This window comes from Bos taurus, chromosome 25 (genome assembly GCF_002263795.3).
Source record: "Bos taurus isolate L1 Dominette 01449 registration number 42190680 breed Hereford chromosome 25, ARS-UCD2.0, whole genome shotgun sequence".
In the NCBI taxonomy this organism is placed as follows: Eukaryota; Metazoa; Chordata; class Mammalia; order Artiodactyla; family Bovidae; genus Bos; species Bos taurus.
Window position 1 is genome coordinate 12,806,389 of NC_037352.1, and position 17,028 is coordinate 12,823,416.

The window sequence follows — 17,028 nt, forward strand, 5'->3', positions numbered from 1 at the left end:
ACCCTGGAGAAAAGGCAAGAGCTAAGTCATTTGTCCAGATTCTCTGAGAATGCCCACAAACAAGCAGCTTTACAATCGCATCTGGTAAATAATAAAGGGAACTCAGGGCTGGCTGAATGTTTTTCCTCCAACTAAGCTATGACATTTTAATTTAGATCAGAAAAGACTCTGATGCTGAGAGGGACTGGGGGCAAGAGGAGAAGGGGACGACAGAGGATGACATGGCTGGATGGCATCACTGACTCGATGGACATGAGTTTGAGTGAACTCTGGGAGTTGGTGATGGACAGGGAGGCCTGGTGTGCTGCGATTCATGGGGTCGCAAAGAGTCAGACACGACTGAGCGACTGAACTGAATTGAACAGGACAATGCAACATAGTTTCCTGGGATGGCTCAGATAGAAGAAAGCATTAGAACTTTAAAAAGTAAAAAATTGAAAGTCAGAAATTATTTTCTTTTCAGACTAATATTTATTTCTACGCAGTAATTGTTAACAAAACCAGACGTGAAGTTGCTTAGGTCCAATAGATCTTGGTCCTATGCTGGTGTTGGATAGAGCAGACCACATTATACTGCAGTAATTGGCAATACCAATATCTCACAGGTTTTACCCAAGTTTATTTCTTGCTCTTGCAAAGCCCTCTGTGTCTAGGCAGATTTCGAGGGAAGCTACTCTCTGTGTGGTAGCTGCTTCCCTCTGTGGCACTTCCACTTCAACAGACACTTCACTATGGAAGGAAAAAGAAGATGGAGAATCACACACTGGCTCTTAAATGCTTTCATCTAGGATTGACAGATATTTCTACTTGCAGCCCATCGGCCAGAATTAGGCACATGGCTTGTCAATCAAAGGAGACTGAGAAATGTAGTCTTTTAGTTGCCCTGGAAGAGAGGGAGGATAAGATATAGGGCTACCACAGTGGAGTACCTTTGGTGCATTGAGGGAAGGCAATAGATTTCCTGCAAATGAATGAGGAGGAAGCAGAGAGGATTAAGAGATGCAGACAAGTGAAGGAGAGGAGACTATATTCAGTTGCTACTTAGTTCAATTCTTCCTCAAAATACACACCTGGGTACCAGCCTGCCCACGACACTGTTCACTAACCTATGTGGTATTAGAGGAAAAATAAGGATCATGTCACCATAAAGCTAAATTGACAACATGGTCCATCATTATTGTTAAGTTGGTGATAATCAATGGCCTTACATTTTTTGGTTTTAAAATGTTGTTTCTTAGGTTTCCCTGGTGGCTCAGTGGTAAAGAATCTGCCTGCCAACGCAGGAGATTCAAGTTCAATCCCAGGTCCAGGAAGATCCCACATGCCGTGGAGTGGCTAAGGCCATGTGCCCCAACTGTTGCGCCTGTGCTCTAGAGTCCAGGAGTCACAGCTGAGCCCACGTGCCGCAACTACTGAAGCCCACATGCCCTAGAGCCTTTGCTCTGCAGCAAGAGAGGCCCGTACACCACAACTAGAGACTAGCTCCTGCTCTTAGCAACTAGAGACAACTCGTGCACAGAAACAAAGACCCAGCACAGACGTAGATAAATAAATAAACTGTCGGGTTTTTTAACGAAATGATGGTGATCATAGCTAGTAAGTACTTATCTGATGTCATAACTTGGCAAAATTAAAAGTTGGCGCTCATTCATAACTTTCCCCGTTTTTTGAAATTTTTATTTCAGTGTAATTGCTTTACAATGTTGTGTGAGTTTCTGCTGCGTTTTTTAAAGTTACTGTGTCAGTCTGCAAAATGAGATTCTGGGAGCCACTGATGTAGTTAATGGTTTTGCCTAGAACTTGCTTTACCTGTTGAAGGAAATTTACTTTTTTGAGTACCCACTCTGCGCTATTTAGCATGGAAGCTTTTATTATCTCAAATTTACAGATAAAACAACAGAGACCCAGAAAAAATGGCTCCTGGTTATAATTTCTCAGTCGTTCCACTTTTTGACCCTATGATAAATTCTTTATTTCATAATACTCTCTGTAGCTCTGTCTTTCTGAACCCTTGCTGAAGCACACGGTGATCTTCACCACAGGGTCTGTTTCTGGGGAATCTGACTGGAGGCAAAATGCTTTATGAATGATACCTACATGACCTCCCAAGGTCACATGGTCCATTAAGGCAATGAGGGGCCTCAGTCCAGATCCACAGGACTGAAGTCCATGTGTTCTGTCCTCGAAGCACACTGCCACTTTAGACACTGAGTTACCCCAAAGCGGAGAATTAAGACGAACTTCTGGGTCACATGCACCTAGACCATATTAGCAGAAATTCCTTCAGATGTATAGGAATGTATTTTAATATCTAAGTCCATTAATCAAGCACACTCTGCCTGCACACTCCAACCACAAGGAGTTACCACTGCAGAGAATCACACAACAGGGTGTCTGAGAGCAGAAACTGACTAATTCACAGCACAGGTGCTCTTGGCAAGTATTGATAGCTGGTCTGAAGTCAAAATAAAGTATCTCTGGCTCTTCCTACACCCCCAGGTGTTTCTCACTCCCAGTACCTGAAATGTACGTGCCTTCTAAGACTGTAAAAATAGACATCTCTCATATTTCTCTATAGGAACACTTAGAAACAAACATTTGGAAACCTGCAAATATTTTATATGAAGTTGTTCTACTTATACAGGGTTCTGCTAAGTCTGATGTGTGATCATAGATATTTGTATATTCATAAATTCCTGGTGCTGATGCACTTAAAATTCACTGTTCCTGAGAAAGGCAGAAAGAGGCGGGACAATTATAAATAAGCGTTGCTTTTTTTGAGAGTTCTCCACTTAAACCAATTTGTAAATATTCAAATTTCTTTATGTTGTTAAAACCCTCAGTGTTATGAATTAAGGTTAAAATATCAAACTTTTAGTAGCATTCTGAGAAATGTCTAATAAAATTTTATTTTTCTAAATGAATAAAATATTACTACCAAAATAAGGCAATTTTTATACCAAATATTTCCCTTCTATTTAAGTTTCTAATAATTCCTCATATCTAGACTGTCTTCTCAGTATATGGAAATAAGTTCTAGAGATCATGAGTTATTTTAAAACTCTTTTTTTCTGGGACTTCAAAATACACAGAATATACTTTCTTTGGAGTTCTCTAACTTGGGACCCATAATCCATTGCCACAAAATATCACAGATCTTATTATTCATAAGCAATATTTTGGTGGAATAGTTAATTAAATGATGCAAAGATTTGCTTCCTTAAAATTATGATTCACATTTAAAGCCTATAAAAAGGCACTGAAACATAAGGAAAGATAATATTACCCTAAAGGCTCAGAGAAAAGCATAATTTAAAAATGATTTTCTAAAAGAAATGGAAAGAATTTTTTAAAATACTTGTTGGTAAATAGCAAGTAACTGTACACCTATCCACAGGTGATAAGTAGGTAAGTAGGCAGATAGATAGATGGAAAATAAAAAATCCTCTGTGAAACAAAAGCAGGGAGCCTAAAAAGATGAGGGCAAAAATACAACCAAAAAAAAAAAAAAGTCATGTGAAATTTTAAAAAAAGAACTCAAGAAAACTTAAACTCTAGGAGAAGAATTAAATCCAAACTGAAGATAGTTTAAAGCAGAAAGGACACTAGAAAACTGTGCTATAGAGAACAAATTTCAAAAACCCTAAAGAATATAGAAGAAGAAAAAAAGGCAATGAAATCCATATTATTGAAAGATAGAAGTACAAAGGCAATACTCATAAAACAAAATATCAGATATAAGACCAAACAAAATATCAGATATGAGACCAAATTTAACCCAATAAGTATAAATGGGTTAAATTTGCTTAAAATATATAGGAAGAGTAAAGTACTAGAGGAAGATCTATCAGGCAAATACAAACAAAGCAGGGATGAGAGGTAAAGTAGGTGAGATTGCAGCAGGTAAACACACATGGACAGGTTGTGCTGGAGGCATCTCATACTGGCTCACAAAGCTGACCGGACACATCTCTTCCCACCTCTACATTTAGAGATCTGGTTTGCATGCATACACTGTAAATACACTTCTTTCCTTCAGTTCACTCCTGAATATTTCCCAGTTTTATGGATACAATTTCTCCTTTTAGATCTTGGTTATTAAGGAACTTTCCATTATAATGATATTATAATATCATGTGCACAGCTGCTGCTGCTGCTAAGTCGCTTCAGTCGTGTCTGACTCTGTGTGATGCCATAGAGGACAGCCCACCAGGCTCCTCTGTCCCCGGGATTCTCCAGGCAAGAACACTGGAGTGGGTTGCCATTTCCTTCTCCAATGCATGAAAGTGAAAGTGAAAGTGAAGTCGCTCAGTTGTGTCAGACTCTTCGAGACCCCATGGACTGCAGCCTATCAGGCTCCTCCGCCCATGGGACTTTCCAGGCAAGAGTACTGGAGCACATAAATATATATACCACACATACACCACACACACATCCTACTGTTCTGTTTCTCTGAAGATTCCTAGTTAATACACTTATATATTACATGATTCTCTTTAAATACTTTTTTTTTAATGTTTGTATTGTTCTACAGGTATGTGTGTGCTGTGTTGTGTGTTAGCTGTGTCTTACTCTTTGTGACTCCATGAACTGTAGCCCGCCAGGCTGCTCTGTCCATGGAATTCTCCAGGCAAGAATACTGGACTGGATTGCGATTCCCTTCTCCAGGGGATTTTCCCCACCCAAGGATCGAACCTGGGTCTCCTGCATTGCAGGCAGATTCTTTACCATCTGAGTCACCAGAGAAGCCCTTCTGCAGGTATATTGGTAATAATTATTTAGATTTAATGTAAGCATTACTAAGTTAATTACTTGCCATCAATCATTTTATACCATGAATTTCACAATTTTTATTTCTTTCTCATTCTCAGTCATGTCCTACTATTTTGCAACCCCAAGGACTGTAGCCCACCAGGCCCCTCTGTCCATGGGATTTTCCAGGTAAGAATACTGGAGTAGATTGTCATTTCCTTCTCCAGGAGATCTTCTCAACCGAGGAATTCAACCTACCTCTCCTGCATTGCAGGCAGATTCTTTATTTGATTCATTTTTCAGTTGTCTGGAATACGGTGGTAAGTAATTGCTTTCAGGAAGGGTATGTTAAGGATATGTCTAAGAATGTCTTTCTGTTGCTTTCTCACATGAACAGTGGAAAAGCCAAGTATTAGGATCTTGATGCAATATCTTACCCTCTCCAAATTCTATACAAATTGCCCCATTGTCTTTGATTATTGGCTTTGCAGATAAGACAAATCTTACTCTTTTTTCCTTAATAAGTAATCCTTTATCCTGTTGACATGCTCTTCATATTCTTTTTCTTCTCTTAAAACGCAAACATTTCATTAGATTGGCCTATTTCGTTGATTAAAGATGAATTTTTTGTACTTTTTTATACTCTCTGGAATCAAGATAGACCTTACAGTCTCCGTCTACCATATGGCAATAGTGTCGTCATTCTTCAAACACTTCTACTGATATCTCTGAAAAAATCCAAGTATGAAACCCTCTTAGATTCAGTACTGTGTGGGTTATACTTTGTTAGTCTATTTTCATTAGTCTATCTTTGCCCATGCTCAGTAAACCATAAATTTAATCTTTATTCACTTAAAAAGCAAAATATCTTCTGATACTTATTTAAATTATTCCTTTTCCATATACTATTTGTTCCTTGTGAAATTATTCTCTTTTTCCCTCTGTTCTACATTTCCTTTATCTCTTCTGAAGTCAATGTGCACGTCTCTATCTTCTTCCTCTGAGTTTTGCGGACTTCCCTAGTGGCCCAGTGACTACGTGCATCATGCTTCCAATGCAGAGGGCTCGGGTTCAATCCGTGGTCAGGGAACTAAGATCTCACACGCTACAACTAAAGAGTTCACATGATGCAACTAAAAAAGGAAGAAGAAATGCCTGAGTTTGGGGAGAAATTTTTGAGCATGTCTCCCACTTCACTGATTCCATTTTCTACTATAGAGTGTGTATGCTCAGTCATGTTCAACTCTTTGGGACCCCCTGAACTGTAGCCTGCTGGGCTCCTCTGTCCATGGAATTTTCCAGGCAAGAATACTGGAGCAGGTTGTCATTTATTACCCCAGGGGATCTTCCCGACCCAGGGATCAAACCCATGTCTCTGGCATTGCTGGCAGATTCTTTACTTCTGAGCCACCTGGGAAGCTCTTTCTATAACAGACAACCTATAAATACATGATTGTGTCATCACAGATTTTAATTTATCCATTGTGTATTTTCTCCATATAATCCTTCCCAATCTCCACCTCTTTCCTCTTTAAGACCACTCACAAATATAAAGTTTACAAATGCAATACTCTGAAGAATTGCATTAAAACATAATTTAGAAATATTCTAGGGACTTCCTTGGTGGTCCAGTGGTGAAGAATCTACCTTCCAACAACCTAGATGTCCAGTGACAGATGAATGAATAAAGAAGCTGTGAGACATATATACAATGGATATTACTCTGCCATAAAAAGGAACTCATGTGAGTTAGTTCTAATGAGGTGAGTGAACCTAGAGCCTACTAATAGAGTGAAGTAAGTCAGAAAGAGAAAAGCAAAGATCGTGTATTAATGCATATATATGGAACCTAGAAAGATGGTACAATGAACCTATTTGTAGGACAGCGATGGAGATGCAGACACAGAGAACAGATTTATGGACACAAGGGCAGAGGGAGGAAGGACCGAGTGGGACGAATGAAGAGAGTAACATGGAAACATATATACTACCATATGTAAAATAGACAGCCAATGGGAATTTGCTATATGACTAAATCTCAGTGAACTCAAATTGGGTCTCTGTAACAATCTAAAGGAGTGGGAGGTGGGAGAGAAGTTCAAGAGGGAGGGGACATATGTATGCCTATGGCTGATTCATGTTGATGCATGGGAGAAACCAAGACAATATTGTAAAGCAATTATCCTTCAGTTAAAAATAAATATATTTAAAAAAAAAAAGAATCCAGCTTCCAACGCAAGGGATGTGGGGTCTCAGAATTAAGATCCCACATGCCTCAGGGCAACTACAACTACTGAGTCTGAGAGCTTCAGTGAAGATCCCACAACTAAGACCTGAAGTAGCCAAATAAATAAATAAATTTTTAAAAAATACTCTAAACTTTGACTGTTCTCCCATTTCTTGCAGTAACTCTAGCTCACCAGGCAATTTTTGTTCTGACTGTTGTATTTGCTTGCCCTCTTTGGAAATCTGACATTCTTTCATAAGCCATTTGGTTTCTCCCATGTGCCTTCATATCTGTGGTGATGAGCAGCAATGTCAAAGCCATTGTGTCTGGCATTAACGGTGTGTCTGTCAGACTCAGAGTTCAACTAAGACATGGCTCACCTCCTCCACATTCAACTTTAGGCAGTCTTTTCTCAAATCTTTCCTTCTCCTCATTCTGCAAGTCAGACTCCTCCCAGGGAATGGAACCATCCATTGTGGCTTTATTAAAGAGAAAGCCAGTTCATCTATTGACCCTCTCCACCATGTCCCTAACCTCTATCCCTCTTCTTCCTGGTAACCAGTATTTTTCCATCTCACCTCCAATGAGTCCCTTTTCCAAAGTCCAGTCAACATATCTGACTTGAGTCACTGTATATTTCTTTTTGAAGAATTTGCCACATGACTGCACAGCCATTCCCTAGATCTTCATCAGTTATTATTCCTACCAAGACAAAGTATGCCCCAGAGGGCCATTTTGTATTTCCTAAAATGATGTGAGATAATTAAGATGCTATTAACTATTCCTGAATCATTTTGGAGTCTTTTAAATCCTTTACCTAATGAGATTAGGGACTTACATTAATATTATGGGAAAATAATTTATTTCTTTCATCAAAATAAACAAGCAATTGCTCACATCCCAAAAGACGGTAAACACTATATTTGTGGAGTTATATTAGAGAATAGCACATGAAAAGATGAGAAATGCTGCATAATTTATTGATGATTTTATCAAGATGGAAATCTGTATGCAAGTAAATTAAAACAAAAATAACAAAGCTTACTAATTGTTATATGCACACAGATCAAGGGTAAGTTCTTGCAGCTACATTCACAAATGCTGTATGTGCCACATATTGACAAAGTTCAAATTCATTGATCTATATTATGTATTATATAGATGTAATATATCAAGCTATATATTAAGTTGGTCCAAAAGTAATTGTGGTTTTGCATTGCTGAAATTTGGGTTGGAATACATTCTTAAATAAATGTGGTTTTGTTATACATTACTTTAATGCACATTTCTCACTTTATTTTATTTTTGCTAATGACATTACTTTCTGTTTATTTTGTATTTATTTTAGACTAGGGAAATGATGTTAGACAAAAACCAAATTCAAATGATTTTCTTATTTAAGTTCAAAATGGGTTGTAAAGCCGTGGAGACAACACACAACATCAACAACGCATTTGGCCCAGGAACTGCTAAAAAACGTACATTGCAGTGGTGGTTCAAGAAGTTTTTCAGAAGAGACAAGGGCCTTAAAGATGACGAGTGCAGTGGCTGGCAACTGGAAGTTGACAAAGACCAACTGAGAGCAATTATCGAAGCTGATCTTACAACTACAGGGGAAGTTGCCAAAGAACTCAGTGCCAACCATTCTATGATCATTTGGCATTTGAAGCAAATTGTAAAGGTGAAAAAGCTCAGTAAGTGGGTGCCTCATGAACTGACCACAAACCAAAAAATCGTCATTTTGAAGTGTGATTTTCTCTTATTCTATGCAACAACAGCAAACCATTTCTCAATTGGATTGTGACATGCAATAAAAAGTGGACTTTATACTACAATCAGTGATGACTAGCTCAGTGGCTGAACCAAGAAGCTACAAAGCACTTTCCAAAGTCAAACTTGCACCAAAAAAAGGGTCACGGTCACTGATTGGTGATCTGCTGCCGGTCTGATCCACTACAGCTTTCTGAATCCTAGAGAAACCATTACATCTGAGAAGTATGCTCAGCAAATCGATGAGATACACTGAAAAATCTGTAACATCTGCAGCCAGTATTGGTCAACAGAAAGGGCCTGATTCTTCTCCCTGGCAAAGCCCAACTGCACATCATGCAACCAACGCTTCAAAAGTTGAATGAACTGGGCTACGAATTTGCTTCATCCACCATATTCACCTGAGCTCTCGCCAACTATCACTTCTTCAAGCATCTCAACAACTTTTTGCAGGGGAAACATTTCCACAACCAGCAGGAGGCAGAATATGCTTTCCAGGAGTTCGTTGAATCCTGAAGCATGGATTTTTATGCTACAGGAATAAACTAATTTCTCACTGGCAAAAATGTGTTGATTGTTAATGGTTCCTTTCCTATTTTGATTAATAAATAGGTATTTGAGCCTAGTTATAATGATTTAAAATTCATGGTCCAAAACTGCCATTACTTTGCACCAACTTAATAGATCTATAGTATATAGATATTATAATCTATATTATATATAGTTCAATACATTGTATATACATAAATACACATATAATCCAAAATGCATCTATGCTGCTGCTGCTAAGTCGCTTCAGTCGTGTCCGACTCTGTGTGACCCCATAGACGGAAGCCCACCAGGCTCCCCCGTTCCTGGGATTCTCCAGGCAAGAACACTGGAGTAGGTTGCCATTTCCTCCTCCAATGCATGACAGTGAAAAGTGAAAGTGAAGTTGCTCAGTCGTGTCCGACTCTTAGCGACCCTATGGACTGCAGCCCACCAGGCTTCGCCATCCATGGGATTTTCCAGGCAAGAGAACTAGAGTGGGGTGCCATTGCCTTCTCCAAATGCATCTATATTTAAGCTGAATTGAATCCATATGTCTATTTTTCAGTTCCTTCCCTTGGATTTAATGCTTACTCAAAATAAATTCACCCAAAAAGTTAATATTTAATTTCCATTTATTTGCAATCTTCTTTGGAACCACAGTAATTTTTCTGGAGAAAGAAATGAGGAAAAGTTTCATCCAAATATAATTTATTTAATTTTAAAAATATATTTTAATATGCATCTAGCGTTAGGAATAAAATTCGTTGTGAATAAAAAGAGGAGAAATATTTTCTCAGAGTACTAACAATTTGATATGAAACATAGTTCTTTGAAACTTCAGCTCAAAGTAACAAAATTACCTCTGTAACTGTCTTGACATTGATGGCCACCAAGCTGCTATTCTTGCAGGTATTCACTTTATCCACAAATATCTTTTCCCTAACATTCACTGAGCTCTGACTGTGCAGCAGTTTAGGTCAGTTAATCCTCAAAACATTCCCATGAGTTACATTTCATTTCTGTACACCCATTCCACAGGCCAAAATTCTGAGGATCAAAAAAAAATTGCCTACAGCTATACAATTAGAAAGATACAGACAGAGGGCTCAAAGATACTGCTCTCTGGGTTTGGGGCCTGTGCTTTGCCAGTACACTGGGCTGAACCTCCTTGGAATGAGGCTTCTTTTTGGCCTCTGAAGTTACACAGATACATTGTCATACACTTTCCAAAAGTGTTACCTAAGTAGCTAAAATGTCCAAGGAAATCAAGAATGGATCATTACTAGGAAATCTAAAATTTAACTTTTTTCAAAAGATCAAGGAAAAAATTTGTATGATCATATCAATAGACACAGAAGAATATTTGGTAAAATCCAACAGCCACTCCAAATTTTAAATAATCTACTATAAAGGAACAATAACATATATGAATACTACTTCAGACCAGAAGAAATTTTTTTTTTTTTTTTTAATTTGGCTGCACCAGGATCTTTAGTTGTGGCATGTGGGATCTAGTTCCCTGACCAAGGATCAAACCCAGGCCCCCTGAACTGGGAGCACAGAGTCTCAGCCACAGGACCAACCAGGTCCCCAGAAGAAATATCTTAAAATGGAAACAAACAGTCCCACTAAAGCCAGACGCAAGACAAGACCATTATTGAACTTTCTTCTGCAGAAACCTTACAGCCAAGTCCCAGAGCTCTGGAAACCAGACTCATGTGTCCCCAAGCAGAAACCTGGTGGATTCTTCTCCCAAACAAACAACACTTTTTTTCCAGGAGAAAAGACCTAGAGCAGTTGAAGTATGGAAATCCCTCACTGAAATCAATTAGTCCACCAGCCCCACTCACATACACAGTGTCCAGTCAGTCCTTTGGTGCTTCACTCTTTGTTAACAGCGAGCCAGGGATCACCAAGTATATGTATATGAGGACAACGTCTAACAGACAGGGGGGAGGCAGGAAAAGGAACTTCCAGGAAACAGAGACTGGCTATTGTATGTCTTTCCACACCATGAAAAGACCATTTACACACTTTTACCACACTCCAGCAGCCGGGATATAAACAGGCATCTTCATTTGGGGCTTTGGATTTCACACAAGAGATTCAAAGAATAAGACACAGAGGAGAATGTGTCCACCATCCAGTGGCGGCCACAGTGGCTCATACTCGTCCCACAGAGCACCCATACCTATGGGCTTGGTCCTTAATTTCCTTGGTTTGTCTTCTTTGTAACCTGGTTCTCTAGAGCTAAGTTGCTTCAATCATGTACAACTTTTCGATCCTATGGAGCGTAGTCCACCAGGCTCCTCTGTCCATGGGATTCTCTAGGCAAGAATACTGGAGTGGGTTGCCATGCCCTCCTCCAGGGGATCTTCCTGACCCACAATCAAACCCACATCACTTACTTCTCCTGCATTGGCAGCTGTGTTCTTCACCACTGGGATGTGAAGAACATCCCAGTGCCACCTGGGATTCTCTAGACTTGCTGGCAATTCTGTGAACTATAGAATAGATTTCAATAAATTCCTTTGCTCTTTAATAAACCAGAATCAACTTCAGTTGCTCACCCTCAAGTACCTGTCTTGCACTGATCTCCGAATTGTATTATTAGCTGAAAAGCAATATGGTAAGAACAAAATCATTTGAAAGTGAAAGTGTTAGTCACTCAGTCATGCCCAACTCTTTGCAACTTCATGGACTGTAGCCTCCTAGGCTCCTCTGTCCCTAGAATTCTCCTGGCAAGAATACTGGAGTGGGTAATCATTCCCTTCTCCATGGGATCTTCCCAACCCAGGGAACAAACCTGGGTCTCCTGCATTGCAGGCATATTCTTTACCATCTGAGTCACCTCAAATAAAAGCAAAATCTACTCACAAAACAGTTAGAACTAGACATGGAAAAACAGACTGGTTCCAAATAGGAAAAGGAGTACGTCAAGGCTGTATATTGTCACCCTGCTTATTTAACTTCTATGCAGACTACATCATGAGAAACGCTGGGCAGGAAGAAGCACAAGCTGGAATCAAGATTGCTGGGAGAAATATCAATAACCTCAGATATGCAGATGACACCACCCTTATGGCAGACAGTGACTGCTAAGTCGCTTCAGTCGTGTCCAACTCTGTGCGACCCCATAGACGGTAGCCCACCAGGCTCCCCCGTCCCTGGGATTCTCCAGGCAAGAACACTAGAGTGGGTTGCCATTTCCTTCTCCAATGCATGAAAGTAAGAAGTGAAAGTGAAGTCGCTCAGTTGTGTCTGACTCTTAGCGACCCCATGGACTGCAGCCCACAAGGCTCCTCCATCCATGGGATTTTCCAGGCAAGAGTACTGGAGTTGGGTGCCATTGCCTTCTCCGGGCAGAGAGTGAAGAGGAACTCAAAAGCCTCTTGATGAAAGTGAAAGAGGAGAGTGACAAAGTTGGCTTAAAGCTCAACATTCAGAAAATGAAGATCATGGCATCTGGCCCCATCACTTCATGGAAAATAGATGGGGAAACAGTGGAAACAGTGTCAGACTTTATTTTGGGGGGCTCCAAAATCACTGCAGATGGTGACTGCAGCCATGAAATTAAAAGACACTTACTCCTTGGAAGAAAAGTTACGACCAACCTAGATAGCATATTCAAAAGCAGAGACATTACTTTGCCAACAAATGTCTGTCTAGTCAAGGCTATGGTTTTTCCAGTAGTCATGTATGGATGTGAGAGTTGGACTGTGAAGAAGGCTGAGTGCCGAAGAATTGATGTTTTTGAACTGTGGTGTTGGAGAAGACTCTTGAGAGTCCCTTGGACTGCAAGGAGATCCAACCAGTCCATTCTAAAGGAGATCAACCCTGGGATTTCTTTGGAAGGAATGATGCTAAAGCTGAAACTCCAGTACTTTGGCCACCTCATGGGAAGAGTTGACTCATTGGAAAAGACTCTAATGCTGGGAGGGATTGGGGGCAGGAGGAAAAGGGGACGACAGAGTATGAGATGGCTAGATGGCATCACCAACTCGATGGATGTGAATTTGAGCGAACTCTGGGAGATGGTGATAGACAGAGAGGCCTGGCGTGCTGTGATTTATGGGGTCGCAAAGAGTCGGACACAACTGAGCGACTGAACTGACTGAACTGATAAGAAAGTTAAAAAAAAGCGGGACTAGTCAAAAAGAAAAGTTGAACTGTGATGTAGTCACAAGGAAGTCCTCAGCTAATCCTATAAGAAGTTCTGGAGCTGGGTTGGCCTGGGGCAAGAGAACTTCAACCAAATCCCTACATCAACCAGTCCTTAGGTGAAGCCACCACTGTAAAGAGTTGTGGAGTAATCTTGAGCAAAGCACCTCTTTATAGCTGAAGGCAAGTCTTAGGAACTCAGCCAAGAAACTGCAGCTGCCAATACCCCCAGCAGATGAGAGTATGAATTTTCAGTCCTGGAAGGTAGTGATCTGGTCAGCACATTACTGTATCCACTACAGTCTACCCCTTGTCAGATTCATATGTTGCAATAATTTAATCTGTGAACAGCTCTTCCAGGATTCTATTGGGATGCTTCCTGGGGTAAATTTCCAAATAATAATGAATGTGATTAACCATGGCCCCCATTACTATAGCAGGTCTGAGTTCCAAAACTCCTTTTCTTTATACCCCCTCCTACAACTAGCCATTCTAGAATCCCCTCGCCTATGGCTAGCACCTCTGAAGGTCAAGGTGGCTTATCTGGTACAGCAATCTAGACCCTCTTCTCTGTGGAATCTGAGCACCTGGTTACCAGTGTTTCTCAGGCCAATCAAAATTACCATTAAAATTGGGCCAAAGACTCTCAAAAGACAGCCAAGGATTTCTTTGGTGAGAAATGAATGTCTGTGGTTTACAAGCCATCCAATCTGAGGTATCTTTTTTTTTTTTTTTTTTTCAGTGCTGTGCTGGGTCTTCATTGCTACCTGCTGGCTTTCTCTTGTTACACTGAGTGGGCTTCTCATTGCGGTGGCTTCTCTTGTGGAGTACAGGCTCTAGGGCACCAAGACTAAGTAGCTATGGTGCATGGGCTTTGTTGCCTCACAGCACATGGGATCTTCCCTGACCAGGGGTTGAACCACGACCCCTGCACTGGTAGGCGGATTCTTAACCACTGGACCATCAGGGAAGTTTTGTGTGTTATCTTTTTACAGCAGCCCAAATGGACCAATGCCTCCAAAGTACTTCCCATTTCTTGTCCATTTGGACTGTCAATGATGTCATCAGTATAGTGGGCCAACAGGATGTTGTATGAGATGTCCAGATGACCCAGGACCTTTGGGACTATATTTTGACAAAAGGAAGGAAAGCTAAGATAGGACTGGGGCAAAACAATAAATGTATACTGCTGTCCATCATAAGTAAATACAAAGTCTTTCTGGTCAGGGTGGAAATCAGAACATTTCTTGGATCAATGGTCACATGCCATGTACCTAAGGACATACTGATCTCCTCCAGCAAAAGATACCATAACTGGCACAGCAGCTATGTTCCAGTTACCTACTTGTAACAAACCACACAGTGCTGTAAACCAATAACAAGCATTTCAGTTCAGTTCAGTTGCTCAGTCGTGTCCAACTCTTTGCAACCCCAGGGGCTGCAGCATGCCAGGCCTCCCTGTCCATCACCAACTCCCGGAGTTTACTCAAACTCATATCCATGGGGTCAGTGATGCCATCCAACCATCTCATCCTCTGTCGTCCCCTTCTCCTCCCACCTTTCAAATGAGTCAGTTCTTCGCATCAGGTGGCCAAAATATTGGAGTTTCAGCTTTAGCATCAGTCCTTCCAATGAATACTCAGGACTGAGTTTGTTCTAATTAAGGAGGTCAGCTGGGCTCAGCTGGGTAATTCTCAGTCAGGGTCTGTCATGTGGTTACAGTCAATTGGTGCCTGGGGTCAGGGTCATCACAAAGGCTTTCTCACTCAGATATCTGCTCTGTGGGCTGGGATGACTCAGGTAGCTAGGGGCTGAAACATCAAGGGTTGCTCAGGCAAATCTCAATCTCAATCTCTCTCTCTTTTTAAATTTTTAACATTTATTTATTTATTTGGCTGGGCCAAGTCTTAGTTGCTACACATGGGATCATCATTGCGGCATGCAGGACCTTTACCTGAGGCATGCAAACTCAGCTGCAGCATGTGGGATCCTGTTCTCTGACCAGGGATTAAACCCAGGTCCCCTGCACTGGGAGCACAGAATCTTAGCTACTGGACCATCCAGGAAGTGCCCTCCCACTCACTCTTTATCTCTATTTCTCTCCCTCTCCTTCTCCCTCTTCCTCACCCATCTCTCCAAATAGTCTTTCAACATGATGGACTCGGGAGAGCCAGACAGGTTACATGGCAACTGAAGGCTCCCAGAGAGAGTGCCCCAAAAGAAACCAACATGGCCTTTACTATACCAATTTTGGAAGTCACTCACCAGCATCATTTCTGCCACATTTTAATCATTAATATAGACACAGGGTCTTCCTTGGTGGCTCAGTGGTAAAGAATCTGCCTGCCAGTGCAAGAGACATAAGAGATCCAGGTTTGATTTCTGGGTCGGGAAGACTCCCCTGGAAGACATTGTGGCAACCCACTCCAGTATTCTTGCCTGGAGAATCCCATGGACAGAGGAAATCTGGTGAGGTCCATCGGGTCACAAAGAGATGCACAGGACTTAAAACTTAGCATGCACACGTGAGGGGGATGGCTACCCCTGTAATACTGTTTTTTTATATACTATTCTGGCTGATGTGAGAGAGAAGGGCCACTTTAGACACTTTCTGTTGGCCTGCTCCCACTATGACAGTTTTTACTCGACAAGCCAGGGATGCAGAGTTCTCCCAAACACCTAGTATGTCCATTCCAATCACACTTGGCTATCCCTGGAACAGAGAAGTGACCTGGGGCCAGGCAGCCCTCTTCAGCTGAGAGCAAGTTTTAGAGACTCAGATGAGAGCTGTCAGCCTCCAGCATTTCCAACAGATGAGGAAATGAATATTTGTTTCAAATGGAGTGTGGCATACCACAGCATCCACTACACTGACTGTCCCTCATAGAGTTTGATGAAATTTGCTAAGGTTAAAAAAATCAAGGATTTATCTGGAAGTGGCACAGGAGAGAAAAAAAGGAAGGCCATTTACTCATTTTTCAAGAACGGGTAAAGAACTAACCTTTTGATTTATTAAAGAGGACTCTCTGTGAATAAGCTATTCACATTCTCATTTTTCCCACCAGAATGATACAAAAGCTATCATACTATTTCCTCCTTTCTCTTATTTCAAGCAACTTGTCTTGACTTCTAAACATCATTCTCACTCTAAATGTCAATGCTGTATATCATGACTCCCTGTGGAGGCAAAACTAGGCGTGATTAGATCTCTGTTAAATAACAATCAATTCTACTTTTGCAATGAGCCAGCTCTGAATTTCCTAAACCTATTTTTTATTGAGAAGATACCCTGACCCAATGGCATTTCTCAGAAAAACATAAGAAGCAAACTCCAAAGCAAGCATCTAAGACGTCAAGAAAGGACCAGAACATGAAGAAATGACAAAATGGGATATTTCAAATGGCTATCTCTTATTTACATTCATTTGTTTAATAAATGAATGCTTTAAACCCCAAAATCTAGTGCCATGAATAATTGATTTCTTATCTTCTACTGAATTACATGTGTTTGTTAATATTATTTAATTTTTAATACATTTAAACTATATGACTTTAAACAGCAAAAAGAATTAAATGATAAACATTGG

General features: G+C 40.6%; 1 long non-coding RNA gene across 3 annotated transcripts in view; it reads right to left on the minus strand.

Moving 5' to 3' along the window:
- Positions 1-17,028, minus strand: part of LOC132343843 (uncharacterized) — a 52,526-nt gene that overhangs the window by 25,567 nt on the left and 9,931 nt on the right. The gene's annotated exons all lie outside the window — the stretch shown is intronic.